Genomic DNA, 4,162 nt, shown 5'->3' with positions numbered 1-4,162 from the left:
TTTTTTTTTACAGTGCAGTGGAAGGTTATATGTGTATATATGTGTATATATGTATGTGTTCCAGGCCCGGCTGCAGAACAGTGTTCCTGAGAGAGAGAGCTCTCGTCTCCACAGCAATTCCTCTGCTTTTGCCAATCACACGTTCCCGCAGAATTCTGTTGCCTAGCAACCGGCGGTGCGGATGGAGCGCTGGAGCCGGGCTCGGAGGGTGGCGGTGCTGATGGAGGTGAGTGGGAGACGGTGGTGTGGGTGTATGTTTATGGGGGATGGAGAAAAACATGTCATGTGCTTCTGAAGAACCAGCTCTCCTCACCAGATACCAACCGCAGGAGAAAGAGGAGGACAAGGAGGTATAAAAAGAGAGAGAGGGAGCGGAGGAGGAGAGAGAGAGACAGATATAGAGGGAGAGTTGGAGACACAGAGAAAGAGAGAAAGTGAATCTTTCCTATTCTTGTCTGATGGAGAAAAAGTGAGAAACCAAGAGAGATAGACAGAGGAAGACAGAGAGACATTAACAGAAAGAGAGAGAGAGAAAGTGAAAGAGTGAGAGAGAGGAAGTGAGACAGAGTGTGAGAGAAATAGAGAGAAAAGAGAGTGAGAGAGAAAGAGTGAGAAAGCAAAAGAGACACACAGGAAGAGAGAAAAGAGAGAGAAAGTGAAAGAGAACCAGAGTGAAAGAAAGAAAGAAATAGCATGATTGAGCAAGTGAAAGAGAGAGAGATAAAAAAGACAGAAAAAGTGAGAGAAAATGAACAAGAAAGAGAAAGAAAGAAAGACTGAAAAAGTGAGAGAGAAAGAGATTGTTAGAGGAGAAAGAGAGACAGAGAGAGGGAGGGAGCAAAAGAAACAGAGACAGAAGAAAAGAGAGAGAATGAGAGAGATTAAGGTTGTGAGAGTGAAAAAGAAAGAAAGAAAGAAAGAGTTAGAAAGAGAGAAAGAGTAAGAGAGAGTGAGAAACTAAGAAAGAGAGAGAGAGTGAAGAAGAGAGAGAGAACGAGACAGAAGGAAAGATAGAGAGACAGAACGAGACAGAGTGAGAAAAAGAAGAGGTAGAAAGAAAGAGAGTGTGAGAGAGAAAGAGAGTGTGAGAGAGAGAGAATCAGAGAGAGAGAATGAGAGAGAGAGAGTGAGAGAGAGAGAATCAGAGAGAGAGAGAGAGAGAGAGAATGAGAGAGAGAGAATCAGAGAGAGAGAGAGAGAATCAGAGAGAGAGAGGGAGAGGGAGAGAGAGAATCAGAAGGAGAGAGAGGGGGAGAGAGAGAGGGAGAGAGAGGGGGAGAGAGAGAAAGAGAGGGAGAGAGAGAGGGAGAGGGAGAGAGAGAGAGAATCAGAGAGAGAGAGAATCAGAGGGAGAGAGAGAGGGAGAGAGAGAGGGAGAGGGAGAGAGAGAGAGAATCAGAGAGAGAGAGAGAATCAGAGGGAGAGAGAGGGGGAGGTGAAGAAGCCAGAATAACATGTCAACATATGACCTCATCTTTTCCCACTGTGCTCAGTGATGCGTATTCTGTGTGAGATGTTCATCTCCTCAGATCAGCTACAAACACTACATTAAAATAAACATTAAATATACTCTATATAAAGCCTGTTTCTACTAAAAACAAGGGTATAAATATAGTATATTCCTATTTTGTTGGAGTAACTGTCTCTACCGTCCAGGAAAGACTTTCTACTAGTTTCTGAACTGTTCTGCAACTTAAGACTAACCAAAATATTGGCAAAAAATGCCAAAGCTGATGCTCTTGTGAAGCAGAATGCAGTCAGATCCTCCTCACAGCTCTGATAAACATCTAGCAGACGTTTCTCACATGTGAATAGAGGCTGCTGATTCTGCTTCAGTAAAGGTGGGCAGACTCCCTGTTATTACCTCTCTGCTGATGAGAGGACAGGAGGTTATTATCTTCAGTCTTACAGAACTGTTCGTTTGCTCTCTGGAGGCATACTCACAGATATCTACAGTAACCTGAAGAAATATGATAAGTTTTAAGATGTATTAAACACAGAGTGATCTATCTATTTTAAGTTTGTATTTCTTTTATTGTTGATAAAACTATTGCTTACAGCCAATTAAAACCCAAAAATCAGTGTCTTAGAAAATTTGAATATTATATAAGACCTATTGGTACTTTTGGCAGTGTGGGCAGTGTGCCAAGTCCTGCTGGAAAATGAAATCCACATCTCCAACTCTGCTGGATCAACACCAGCAGATGACATGTCTCTCCAAACCATCACTGATTGGTGGAAACTTCACACTAGACCTCGAGCAGGTTGGACTGTGTGTCTCTCCACTCTTCCTCCAGACTCTGCTCCGTTCATTTACTTTAAATGAAATGTAAAATGTACTGATGATCAGTGATGGTTTGGAGAGACATGCTGATCATCTGCTGGTGTTGATCCACTGTGTTTTATTATCAAGTCTAAAGTCAGTGCAGTTTTGTTTTCCCACAAAATCTTACAGCACTTCATGCTGAATCTCTGCTACTGACAACTTTTATGGAGATGCAGATTTCATTTTCCAGCAGGATTTGGCACACTGCCCACACTGCAGAAAGTACCAACTGGGTCTTATATAATATTCTGATTTTCTGAGACACTGATTTTTGGGTTTTCATTGGCTGTAATCCATAAAAATAAACAATAAAATACATAAAGACTTAAAATAGATCACTCTGTGTTTAATACATCTATATAATATATGAGTTTCACATTTTCAACTGAATTACTGAAATAAAGTAACTTTTCTATGATATTCTATTTTTTGAGATGCGTCTGTCTGACCTTTAAAGTGACAAAAATAATGTTAACACTGTAAATGATGCTGTAAGTAAATAGACTGTTGTAAAGTTGAATCACTGTTGGATCCAGTCAGGCTTTCTGACAGGTTTTACAGTAATTAGCTGTTATTTGCTGAGCATATTGGGAAAGTAGCTGGTGATTCGTTCAGTCTTGAGTCCATTCTGTTAATTTCCTGCTGAAAACAAACAGTTTACCCTGGACAGATCAAGCTGCAGGAGTGCCATAGAGTCGCTGACCCTGCTCTCTGACCCTGGATCTCTCAGTTAGGATATGTAAAAACTACTAATTTAAAATATAAACAAATATGGAAAGCATGTTAATAAATATAAGCAATACAAAAGTAAAATATTAAAAGTGAAAGTGTGAGTGTGTGTATAAACCGTGTATTACAGTAGCCGTGTGCACAGTGGAGCTGGGGGAGAAAGCTGCGCTCGCTTTGAGAGAGAGAGTTTTACATTCAATAAATATCATTTAACCAGCTCGAATCCACGCATATACACCAGAAACACATAAACACCAATATACACCATGGCTATTAGCAGCCTGCAACTTGCTTAGCCTCCCATGCTAAGTGTAACTTTTAGTATATGGGCTCGTTTGGCGAGTGGAAACAGCAATACTGAAATTGTAACAAATGTTTAGATAGAGAGAATTGTCAATGCACAAATGTGATAAAGGGGCACTAAACCCCATGATTTTTTCAGCTCAAATTTGAAAAATTCTAAAAAATGGTAGGGTTAGTTTGGAAGGGGCTCTGGGTGATGTATGGGTTTAGGGGTGGGCTGGAGGTGGAGTTTATAGCTGATTGGCTGAACTGCAGAAGCAGCAGTATGCCTCTGATAGCGGTGAGACATAGATGATTGGGCGTCAGCAGGGGGGGCGGTCTTATTGATTGATTGATTGATTGATTGATTGATTAATTTGCATATTGTGAGGTGTCTGCATACCAAAGTACATAGAAACATCATCCTCTCACCTATAGCGCAGATAAACCTGAGAGAGGATCTGCAGAGGCAGAAATTAGCACAATGAGAGCATTTTTTTAAGTTAGGAAAAGTTTATACTGTAAAACATTTAAATGATGTCAGATGAACACATTTCAGCTACAGTTGCAAGGAGAAGTATGTGAACTTGCATTACTTGGATTTCTGCATAAATTGGTCATTAAATGTGTTCTGATCTTCAACTAAGGCACAACAATAGACAAACACAGTCTGCTTAAAGTAATACCACACAATAAAATTATATGTTTGCGTGGTTCTAACAGAACATGTTAATATTCACAGTGCATACTTTTTCTTGCAACTGTATCAATTAAAAAAATATGGTTTAAGAGTTTAGTGTCTCTTTAAAGGAGGCTTCATTCATT

Source organism: Astyanax mexicanus, unplaced genomic scaffold, assembly GCF_023375975.1.
Source record: "Astyanax mexicanus isolate ESR-SI-001 unplaced genomic scaffold, AstMex3_surface scaffold_32, whole genome shotgun sequence".
Classification (NCBI taxonomy): domain Eukaryota; kingdom Metazoa; phylum Chordata; class Actinopteri; order Characiformes; family Acestrorhamphidae; genus Astyanax; species Astyanax mexicanus.
The sequence above is the reverse complement of the archived record's forward strand: the minus strand, read 5'-3'. Positions refer to the sequence as shown.